General features: G+C 41.9%; 2 protein-coding genes across 2 annotated transcripts in view; one reads left to right on the forward strand and one right to left on the reverse strand.

The window, feature by feature from the left end:
- The window catches only part of LOC116981051 (dedicator of cytokinesis protein 1), a 413,994-nt gene that overhangs the window by 219,899 nt on the left and 181,470 nt on the right, over positions 1-12,625 (reverse strand). The window lies entirely within an intron of this gene.
- insyn2a (inhibitory synaptic factor 2A) overlaps positions 5,697-12,625 on the forward strand; it is a 34,579-nt gene continuing 27,650 nt past the window's right edge. Inside the window, exon 1 of the mRNA XM_033033699.1 lies at positions 5,697-6,178. The gene's annotated coding sequence lies outside the window, so the exon portion shown is untranslated. The remainder of the gene's footprint in view (positions 6,179-12,625) is intronic.

Consider the following 12,625-nt stretch of genomic DNA (forward strand, 5'->3'; position numbering starts at 1 on the left):
CCAGACTACAGAATATTTTTGACAACTCTTTAAACTTCAAAAGAGTCTCTTGGCTTCAAACCCTCGTATTCCCAATCATCACCAGCCTTACATTCCACTTCACTTTCAGCCATAATTTAGTTTGCAAAGATTTCAAATTAACACACATTCCATTGCGCCCTACATTTTCACATCATAATGGTAAAACTATCAGGATCTCTTTATTTCCAATTTTTTCCTGAAACTAGCCTTATTTGATAATCCTATGTCCCATTAAAATAAACCATTACAAATATCATATCTCTATACTTATAAAAGTGTGTGTGTGTCAGTAAAATTTTACATATTCCGGTAGAGATTTTTCCCCTGGAGTCCAAAATCGCCTTGTCTGAAAATGTCATGCTTTATTTCTCGAGTTATTAATGAAAATGTTCAAACATCCGACAAAACTTTGAATTTAAAAACGACTGTCTTTCGCTGGTGACGAAACAATGGGTCTGCCGCGCATGCCTTCTTCCTCCCTCCTCCCCCCCCGTTATTCAAAAGACTCAGCCAGTGATGAGATCGGGCCGTCGACTGAAGGCCACAAAGATCATACCTGAAAACTGCGACAGCCCAACTCGCGGTCCTTTGGTCGATGCTCGCTCGCTCGCCACCAGCCCCCTCGTGTTGACGCATGGTGAGGAGGTTGCTGCCGCTCTCTGCCTCTACCCGCTGCCTCTGTCCTCTGCCTCTACCCCTGTACTCAGCCCTTGCCCTCTGCCCCTGCCCTCCTCTGCTTTCGCTCTCTCTACCCCCTCCCTCACTAGCCGCGCCTGCGAGTTGGGGGCTATGCGTGAGTGGATAGGGTGGGGGATGGAGTAAAAGGAGCAAATGAATAATATTAATATAATATCAAGGGGGGTGGTTAGTGTGTGTGTGTTATTACATTTTCGTGAAAAAACTATGCGATAATGATAAAATATTTACATATTCCGGTTGCCATTTTTCCCATCGAGTACAAATCACCTTATCTGAAAATGTCATGCTTTATTTCTCGACATTACTGAAAATGTTTAAAGATATCCAAAGCTCTCTCTGAAGACATCATAATGCGTCTGCTCTGCACTCTTCCACACGCTGCGAGTGACATCACCCCCTGACCCCTCCCTCCCCCCCCACCCGTTATTCACAAGACGCCACCGGAGATGAAGTCGGGCCCTGGACTGAAGTGGCCGGACTCGCGGTTCATTGGTCGACGCTCGCTCGACGCCCGCCCGTCGGCCGCCTCGCTCGGGGTCCTCGGGTCAGCGCCTGGAGCGGAGGTTGCTGCTCGGGTCGACGCCCACCCGTGGCCTCCCTCGAGTCCACGTCCGCCCGATGCCCTCTCCCTCTGCCCTCTCTCCCTGTCTCTGCCCTCTCTCTCTCTGCCCACTCCGCCTCTGCTATCTCTCTGCCCTCTCTCTCTCTCTCTCTCTCTCACTACCTCCTCTCTCACTACCTCCTCTCTCACTACCCCCTCTCTCTCTGCCCCCTCTATCTACCCCCCTCCCAACCCCTGCCTCTCTAGCCACACCTGCGCAGTTGGGGGCTATGTGTGAGTGGATAGGGCGGGGATGGGGTAAAAGGCGCGAATGAATAATATTAATATATGAAGGGGGGGTGGTTAGTGTGTGTGTGGGTGGGTTAGTGTGTGTGTGTGTGGGTGGTTAGTGTGTGTGGGGGGGGGGTGGTTAGCGTGTGTGAGGGGGGGGGTTGGTGGTTAGTGTGTGTGTGACGCTGCACGCCGCCCCCACAACCGCGCGTTGAGGGGCGGGACCCATCGGGTCCCACTTGGTCTAGTTAATTATAAAGTGGAATACGAACCAATTTTTATTTCTATTGATGCTAATATTATAATGAGGACAGATAGTTGTAAAATTGACTGGAAAATTATAAGGGTACTGTCTTGTAAATTCATTGTTCTAAATTTTTATTATGAAATGCACTTGCAACTATAAAGGTACATGGCCTATCCATTGTACAGAATGCCAAATTACTATCTTTAAATCAGACGATGGGAAAACAGTTCTAATTTATTCAATCCCATTTATCCTTGCATCCAAGGCCCATCAATGCTCTCTCCTGTCCCAATTATCTCGTCCATTCAGTGCGCTCTCCTATCCCAATGATCGTTAATTGCCATGCTTGAAGATCATTCCACGTAGTTTAACTCAATACCACCTTTTTCTGCTTACCATTGTCATACGTATATTAGCAAAGCATCATTGCTTCTTCAAAACAATCCCTATGTGAGGATACATTTTGTGGCTGCTAAGAAGAGATAGAAGAGCTTTCTTCTGTTTGCAATCTTTACAAAGAAACTTTTAAAAGGAACAATACTTGATTTGGCAAATTGTTGAAACTGCAGTCTCTTATTTACAAACTATACAAAGCATCCTGCTTTTATTTTGAAGATGATTGTGGAAAGTGCATTATATATTTGAATGAGGCATTAAACCAGCAACTTCAATGCATTACAATCCCGCTATTATCGAAAAGTTCTGCCTAAGTTTCCTGTAATTTTCTAATTTCCAAACTTTCTAGTAAATTTTCCAGTTCCATAAAATGTTAAAGGGTTTAGATATTCATATGCATCATTGTATTTATCAACTCAAAGCAGCTGCAAATGTGAAAAGAAAGTAATTCAGCACACTGATTAAAATATGGTATCCAAAAGTATTATGTGTGCAGAAATATGTAATAATCCCGTGGAGGACAAAGTGTATTCAAACTCCTTCAGTACAATATCTGATAACAAGCCTCCCACAGTCCTTTTTACAACTCTCAATCTTTTTTGCTACATGTCAAAGCCTTCTTGAACAGATTACCTAAGGAAGTTTTACAACTTCCATGGTCATTAAGGCCTTCAAGAGGACAATCAATAAGACCCTTACAGAAACAAATCATCAGTAACAATGACAAGCTGAAATGATTCTTGAAGAAAAAGTGTCCAGTCAAATTACATTGATGCATCTATCAAATTACATTTCAATGCACCGCAATAATTATTTTCATACTACAGGTGCACAACCTTTTATCCGAAATTCCAAATAACGAAAAGCTCCGAATAGCGGACATTTTTTCGGTCCTTGAAGAAAGGTCCTTGAAGACGTTCACCGAGGGCGGCCCGCAGAGGTGACAGCGGAACCTCCGGTCGGTCCTCGAAGAAAGGGGAACTAAATCCCCATTCATAAAAGAGAAGGTGAGGGTATATTGCGCGGGAGGGTTAATAATTGACAATTTGCTGCTGCCTGCCCGCTGAGTTAAAAAGTTCCCACGGTAGACTCACGATACACAGTGTATCGTGAGTCTTGCGTGGGAACTTTTTAACTCAGCGGGCAAGCAGCAGCAGATTGTCGCTCCCTTCAGTTTCACCCCACCTGTACCCCGCTGCTTCCCGGCCATGTGTGTGACCCCTTCCCTCCCCTCTCCAGCTCCCCGCCCATTGCAACGGCGCGGGGGCTTTGCACGGTCTTCACGTCGGCGATGCCAGCAGGTCAGTGCCAGTCACCGGAGACGTCAGGACCAACGGGACACCGACCCCCAGGCCCACTGCAAGCACGGAGATCCCAGAGACCCACAGCCAGCAGCAGCCCAGCCCCCTTCCAACTCCAGAGGAACACGCTCCCCGTAGGGACAGAAGCTGATGGTGTGCAAGGTAAGTCTTGTTCTTGGGGTTGCGCATGAGGGGGCGCAGCACGTGCTGTGACGTCTCCGGCCACCCCCCTGTACAGGAGCTGAGACATCCTGTACAGGGGGGTGGCCGGAGACGTCCTGTCAGCTCCTGTCCAGGGGGGTGGCCGGAGACGTCAGGACCAACGGGACACCGACTGCAAGCACGGAGATCCCAGAGACTCACAGCCAGCAGCAACTCTAGCCCAGCCCCGTTCCAACTCCAGAGGAACCCGGGTTGCGGATGAGGGGGCGCAGCTCGGGCTGTGGACGAACTGCCACTTGTCGCTGTAGCGGCCCATCGGGGAGCGGGTTCCTGTTGGTCCTGACGTCTCCGGCCACCCCCCTGGACAGGAGCTGAGAGACGTCAGGACCACCAGAAGCCGCTCCCCGATGGGCCGCTGCGGCGACAAGTGGCAGTTCGCCCACAGCCCGAGCTGTGCCCCCTCATCGGGACACCGACCCCCAGGCCCACTGCCGCACGGAGATCCCAGATCAGCAACTCCAGCCCAGCCCCGCTCCAACTCCAGAGGAACACGCTCCCCGTAGGGGCAGAAGCTGATGGTGTGCAAGGTACGTCTTGTTCTTGGGGTGGCGCAGCTCGGGCTGTGGGCGAACTGCCACTTGTCGCCGTAGCGGCCCATCGGGGAGCGGATTCCTCTGGAGTTGGAGGGACAGCCTAACCCTCCCTATTCTCTCCTATTCTGCAAGAAAAACTACATTGAAGACTCAAACTCGCGATCGAGTAACTGCTGGGATCGAGGCGCAAACTCGCGACCTTGCGGATATGAGCCGAGCACTCTACCACTCAGCCAGCCGTTAAAATCTACGCTAAAAATCTTCCATTCCGAAAGCCGAAAAATTCCAAATTACGAAAAGTGTCTGGTCCCAAGGCTTTCGGATAAAAGGTTGTGCACCTGTACTGATATTAATTATAAAACAACTGCAACACAAGTTGCCGTTTAACTCTACTGAACCCTAATAAATTATTTTTAATGAAAAAAAATGTAGGTTTCAATTCACATAAATTGGTAATAAATTCTCTTGAAATATCATAGTAAATATTCCATAGGCTGATGTGCATTTAAAATGCCACTTTAAAGAAAATTGAACATGGACTAAAAGAGTTCATATGAGAAAATTGTCCTTGGCAACATTCATAATGTAGCTCACATATGTATGTATGTATATATGTCTGTAAATATATATTGCTTTAGAAGCAAAATATACTAATGAGCAACTGTTCAAATGAAAGGCATCTGCAATTTCCACAAGTTATGATCCCCAATAAGAAAAATCTCCAGTCACATTACATGTCTAAGAGCAGTGACCTATTTAATGTCATTGAATATGCAGCAATATGAAAAGAATTGCTTTTAGCTCACCAACTAATGATCCTAGTGCTCCCAACTGACTAAACTGATGAACGACTTCCAATAGTTCACACTATATGCGTCAACTGATGCAGTCTCTTCACAATTAAAGCTGCTAACTCTCCAGGATGCACAGCTCTCACACGACCCCTAGCTTTGTTTTATTTTATCTTAATGCAAATATGTGGATTTTTCAATTTTACTTAAAGCAAAACTTGAATGCAGCTTTACAGAAAAATATTTTAAAGAAATCTATATGATGTGGCACTATTTGGAATGAGATGTGCCGTTAAATCACAGAACAAATTACTTAAGACATGAATAACTAATTAAGCTATAGTTAAATTCATAATGTGCAAGAATCCTCATGGTCTAACAGACGAAGACAAAAATATGATAACCAAAGAGGTATGTTTTAGATAATATTTATTTAATTCTTGCTTTTGTATATAATAGAATGACCTAGACATCCGATTCAACAAGTTACTCATCAAAATTCACTTTTATATAGAAAAGGGCTAAAAAGCAGTAATATTCTAACTCTCCTTAGTGGGGAGCCAGCAGCCTGCAATACTACTAGAATTGATTGTTTTCTCTCAAATGTCAGCATGGAACATGTGGGCAGAAAACATCCAATTAAAAAAAACTGCAGCAAAATATCATTTTTCACTTTCAGTTCAAGAAGCCTGGAAATCAGTTTGTGTAATAGCTTGCTGGCATATATCCACTATAGAAACGTCTCAGCCAAGATGATAAGGAGGCGAGGTCTTGCTTTGCATGCACAGCTTGCCAGTAGCAGCTGATATGAATTGGTCTTCCCCAGCAGCCTGGAGAGCTTGCATACAGCAATCTCAGTAACAGGAAATTTCATAAGTACGTGGCTGCCTCTAGCGAATGCATCGTTGGTCACAGCTGGCTAAATGTCTCAGTATTATAAAGGGAAAGGTGCCGACCAAATGCCACGGAGTAGAGGGAACTTTATTCAATGGCTTAAAATGCAGTCTGGAAAGTAGACTAATACTTCATATTTTACAGCACTGGATTATTACAGAGAATCTACTTCACATACACATGGATATTCACAACAGAAGCAGCATACAGACATCGCTCTTTCATTTCTGATTTACCTAAAGGTAAGCAATATTTATAGCTAGAACATTTTCTCTTTTGCTGCAACAAATATTTAAATTAATTCTTATTATACCCAATTTAAAATGCAGCTTGCAATCACATATATCAATTATTAGAAATACAAAATATTTAAGATTATCTTAAAAGTAAATTGAGGTTTAGATGTACTTTGTGACTGCAATCATTTATAAAGTCCAACTTTTAGATTAAAGGTAACTGGATTATTTTTGAGTACTTTACAAACCAGACTTTTGTACAAATATTCAACTCAAATGAGCATATTCACCTCAACGCAGCAGCTTTGCTATCATCAAATAATTTATGTGTCTGCTAGACAGAAGTGTCATTTAGAAAAGAGGCAAGCAGGAGAAAATCTGCTATGATTCACCGTCCAGTGATATCAAAATGTTAGAGAAGCAGGTGATAATTTGCAATAACTGGAACAATCAAGATACAAGTACTTTGTGTTTTAAGAAATCTAATAGTGTACCATGTTTTTTTTTGTTGTGCATGTTTACCTGGAAATTCCCTATAAAGATGCAGCAAACCAGATATCTCTGCTGCTGGAGGGATGATCAATAATTCTCATTGCCATTAAATCATTCAAAAATATTTCTCAGCCGAAAACTTCACAAAAATAAATATTTTTCCTTGACAAATCAATAATTTCAGAAATAATTTCATGTCATTGACCTGATATATTACAACGGGTCGGGCTGGAGAATAGTGGTTTATTTTACCATTTGGTTTCATATCACTGGTTGGCTGCATGAGAAAAATTACTTCATTTTAACCCCTTCACTTCCTCATTAAAGATTAGCTTCCCACCAACTCTAGTACAATTTAAGATGTGTTTGATCAGGTTTGTAAGTGAGGCTGAAGAAAACTTAATTGTTTCTTCATTTCTAACATTTTAGATCATCCTCTGCATATCAGAGCCTTAAAGTAAATCTAGTAAAGGTGAGTTTTCTCAAAAGCAGCTATTGTAGGCCACCTATAGATATTTTTGTTATGTGTGATTTACTTAAAGTGGTATGGAAAATGAATCAGAAGATTATGTTGCCAAAGTTAGATTCTACGGAAAAATCTATTCACAAAATATGAAACTTAACAAACCATGGTTAACAGCCTGTTTTACGACATCTAAAACCATCTGATTGTTAAACAAATGTTAATATAAGAAAGAAATTATAATTTAGTTATAATTTTCTTACAGCAAATTGAAAACAAAATGTATTATTTTAGCAAATTTTAAGTGCACAATTAAAAAAAGGGATCTACTATCTAAGTTTACTGTTAAAAGTTTTAAGAATCAAAATCTTATTGCGAAGTAACATTTCACTAATACCCTCAATTAAATTTTAACAGTAGTTTTGAAGCCTTGAATGTAAACATAAAAATAAAGAAAGTTTTATTTTCCATTAATTCTAAATGTTATATCGTCTTTCACATAATTCACTCTCTACAATCTCTATACCAGTGTATCTTAATAAAAAATGTTAATATTTTAAAAGATGCTGTGTTTTTGTTAGTGATTACGAGATTTTTTTACCGATCAATGCGTAAAATTTATTACAGCAATTTATCCACTGCACAACATTTTCAAACTGGAGCTGACAATGCACATACATTTCTCTGTAAGTAGAATCTAAATAAAAATTAACACAGTCCAAATGCTCATCAACAATTTATCTGTTTTAAATGTGTATAACATTTAATAAAATGAAAGATGTAATTAGATCCATAGGTCTATTCTTCATACACAAGGAATAGTCAGAAATTAGATCTGCAGCCATACTATCATATTGCACAATCTACTTCAAATAGAAGTCACTACCTTTCTGTGTCTTTTTAATAGAGACATTGCATCAAATTCAACAGCAGCATTACATCTAGTTATAGTATCTGAGCAGCTATTTAAAAAGTGCACATTAAACTGGTAAAGTAAAGCAAGATCAATCACAAAATCAAAGTTTGCAACATTAATAAACAATTGCAATTCATCACTGGTATATACTTCAGTATTTATGCATCATTTTATGCTTCAACCGGAAACTTTCATTTACATCATTTATCTGTTAGGGTAAAATAACTGGGGGAAATCAGGTAGTTCTCAAAATAAATCCCCCAAAATCTGAACCAATTATGCATCAGTTTACAGAAAACACAATTCCTCAAATAAGTTATAAGTACATTGTATGTATATATTTGTAGAGAACCCATTTTTATAATACTTTCAAAACTTTACATTAATTTGATTGTATGTAAACTAATTATAGACACGCTTGTATTTTCCAAAACACACACAGCAATTGTTTTGGAATCAAGCATAATTACAGCAATACCTATCCATTTTATTTTGTTTTATTCATATTTTTGGATCTAGAATTGTTGGCAAGGCTAACTTTAAATGCCTTTTTCTAATTGTCCTTGAGAAAATGGCGGCAGGTTATGATGTATCCATTCCTAAAGATTGTGTATACTCCTTGGTAAGCAATTTCTGAAAATAACAAGTACTTGAAAGGCATTTCTGCCTATGACATAGACATTCTAACACTCCGCAAACCTGTATCTCATAATTTAAAAGGGGGGGGGGGGGAAAGCTGATGCCAGCAAAATAGTTTTAAAACTTTTTCATCTCAATTTAGTTGTTTCTTAATTCACCATTTTTTAACAATCAACAAGGACACAGGAGATTACACATTTTGTCAGTAACATCTCAGCTGTCAGTGTCTTAGTCTTGAGGCAGGAATAATGGTTTCAACCTGACTTTCCTGTGTATTATGAAGGGAATTTCTTTTGGAGATGGCAAAAACCAAGCCTTACCTGTTCTCTCATACGGTAGTACTTCTGAGAAGAAAAGGGAAATTATCTGTCCCGGTTAATATTTACTCTTTATTTCTAAATCACCCCAAAACATTTTAACAACTTTATCAATTGCTATCAGTAGGATAGTACAGTGCACAAATTAATTGCTGCTTTTTCTATAACAGTGCCCTCAATAATGTTTGGGACAAAGAGCCATCATTTATTTATTTATTTGCCTCTGCAGTCAACAATTTGAGATTTGTATTTTAAAAAAATCACATGTGGTTAAAGTGCACATTGTCAGATTTTAATAAAGGCCATTTCTATCATAACAAGAGATTTCAGTATAGGAGTAAAGAGGTTCTTCTGCGGTTGTATAGGGCTCTGGTGAGACCACATCTGGAGTATTGTGTACAGTTTTGGTCTCCTAATTTGAGGCAGTACAGCATAGGTTCACGAGATTGATCCCTGGGATGGCAGGACTGTCTTATGAGGAAAGATTGAAAAGACTAGGCTTGTATTCATTGGAGTTTAGAAGGATGAGGGGGTATCTTATAGAAACATATAAAATTATAAAAGGACTGGACAAGCTAGATGCAGAAACAATGTTCCCAATGTTGGGCGAGTCCAGAACCAGGGGCCAAGGTCCCAGGGAATAAAGGGGAGGCCATTTAAGACTGAGGTGAGAAAAAAAGTTTTCACCCAGAGAGTTGTGAATTTGCGGAATTCTCTGCCACAAAGGGCAGTGGAGGCCAAATCATTGGACGGATTTAAGAGAGAGTTAAGGGCCTGTCCCACTTACGTGTCCTTGGCACGCAAATTACGCGACCTCGTCGTCGCGTTGATGCGCACGGGCATCGTGTGGCCGCGCGAGGCTGGTCCCACTGAGAGGCGCGGAGGGGTATATAACCATATAACCATATAACAATTTACAGCACGGAAACAGGCCATCTCGACCCCTCTAGTCCGTGCCGAACACATAATTTCCCCTAGTCCCATATACCTGCGCTCAGACCATAACCCTCCATTCCTTTCCCATCCATATAACTATCCAATTTATTTTTAAATGATAAAAACGAACCTGCCTCCACCACCTTCACTGGAAGCTCATTCCACACAGCTACCACTCTCTGAGTAAAGAAGTTCCCCCTCATGTTACCCCTAAACTTCAGTCCCTTAATTCTCAAGTCATGTCCCCTTGTTTGAATCTTCCCTACTCTCAGTGGGAAAAGCTTTTCCACGTCAACTCTGTCTATCCCTCTCATCATTTTAAAAACCTCTATCAAGTCCCCCCTTAACCTTCTGCGCTCCAAAGAATAAAGCCCTAACTTGTTCAACCTTTCTCTGTAACTTAGTTGCTGAAACCCAGGCAACATTCTAGTAAATCTCCTCTGTACTCTCTCTATTTTGTTGACATCCTTCCTATAATTAGGCGACCAAAATTGTACACCATACTCCAGAATTGGCCTCACCAATGCCTTGTACAATTTTAACATTACATCCCAACTTCTATACTCAATGCTCTGATTTATAAAGGCCAGCACACCAAAAGCTTTCTTTACCACCCTATCTACATGAGATTCCACTTTCATGGAACTGTGCACAGTTATTCCCAGATCCCTCTGTTCACCTACATTCTTCAATTCCCTACCATTTACCATGTACGTCCTATTTTGATTTGTCCTGCCAAGATGTAGCACCTCACACTTATCAGCATTAAATTCCATCTGCCATCTTTCAGCCCACTCTTCCAACTGGCATAAATCTCTCTGTAGACTTTGAAACTCTACTTCATTACCCGCAACCCCACCTATCTTAGTATCATCTGCATACTTACTAATCCAATTTACCACACCATCGTCCAGATCATTGATGTACATGACAAACAACAGTGGACCCAACACAGATCCCTGTGGCACCCCACTCGTCACTGGCCTCCAACCTGACAAACAACCATCCACCATTACTCTCTGGCATCTCCCATTCAGCCACTGTTGAATCCATCTTGCTACTCCACCATTAATACCCAACCATTGAACCTTCTTAACCAACCTTCCATGAGGAACCTTGTCAAAGGCCTTACTGAAGTCCATATACACAACATCCACTGCTTTACCCTCATCAATTTCCCGAGTAACATCTTCAAAAAATTCAAGAAGATTAGTTAAACATGACCTTCCAGGCACAAATCCATGTTGAGTCCATGTATGTAGTTGTGCGGGGCTCCGAAATTTTTGTAGCGATCGAAATCTTCGCGCGCCACCTGCCGGTCGCGTAACTAATGGCCAAAGTGGGACAGGCCCAAGACCCTGGCGCGACGCAACGTCTCACCACCAACAGCAGCAGAAGCAGGCAAACGATCGCCGAGCTCGGCCTGGGGTTCACAGCCGTTGCGGTCCAGATCCGCCCCCACTTCTACTCCCAGAGCGGGGCCAAGACGATTGAAGATAGACACAAAATGCTGGAGTAACTCAGCGAGACCGGCAGCATCTCTGGAGAGAAGGAATGGATGGCGTTTCGGGTCATGACCCTTCTTTCAGACTCGACCCGAAACATCACCCATTGCTTCTCTCCAGAGATGCTGCCGGTCCCGCTGAGTTACTGCAGCATTTTGTGTTCATCTTCAAATGACGTAAAGCGCTCCAGACAGCTGTGCGGGCGCATGAAATCACGCGGGACCACAGGGTCGCGTAATTAACGTGCCAAGGACACGTAAGTGGGACAGGGGCTTTAGATAGAGCTCTAGGGGCACCTATTTTCTATGTTTCTATATTTTGGTTTCACCATGTAGAAATTACAGCAGTGTTTATACACAGTCCCCCCATTTAGGGCACCATAATGTTTGGGACACAGCAATGTCATGTAAATGAAAGTAGTCATGTTTAGTATTTTGTTGCATATCATTTACATGCAATGACTGCTTGAAGTCAGCGATTCATGGACATCACCAGTTGCTGGGTGTCTTCTGTGGTGATGCTCTGCCAGGTCTGTATTGCAGCCATCTTTAGCTTAAGCTTGTTTTGGGGGCTAGTCCACTTCAGTTTTCTCTTCAGCATATAAAAGGTATGCTCAATTGGGTTCAGATCATGTGATTGACTTGGCCACCATTTTTTAGCTTTGAAAAACTCCTTTGTTGCTTTATCAATTTGTTTGGGATCATTGTCTTGCTGTAGAATGAACCGCCGGCCAATGAGTTTTGAGGCATTTGTTTGAACTTGAGTAGATAGGATGTGTCTGTACACTTCAGACTTCATTATGCTACTACCATCAGCAGTTGTACCATCAATGAAGATAAGTGAGCCAGTACCTTCAGCAGCCATACAAGCCAGGACCATAACACCCCCACCACTGTGTTTCACAGATGAGGTGGTATGCCTTGGATCTTGGGCAGTTCCTTCTCTCCTCCATACTTTGCTCTTGCCATCACTCTGATATAAGTCAATCTTCATTTCATCTATCCACAAGACCTTTTCCAGAACTGTGCTTGCTCTTTTAAGTACTTCTTCGCAAACTGTAACCTGGTCATCCTATTTTTGCGACTAACCAGTGGTTTGCATCTTGCAGTGTAGCCTCTGTATTTCTGTTCATGAAGTATTCTGAGGACAATGGTCATTGACAAATCCACACCTGACTCCTGAAGA

This window comes from Amblyraja radiata, chromosome 15 (assembly GCF_010909765.2).
Source record: "Amblyraja radiata isolate CabotCenter1 chromosome 15, sAmbRad1.1.pri, whole genome shotgun sequence".
NCBI lineage: Eukaryota > Metazoa > Chordata > Chondrichthyes > Rajiformes > Rajidae > Amblyraja > Amblyraja radiata.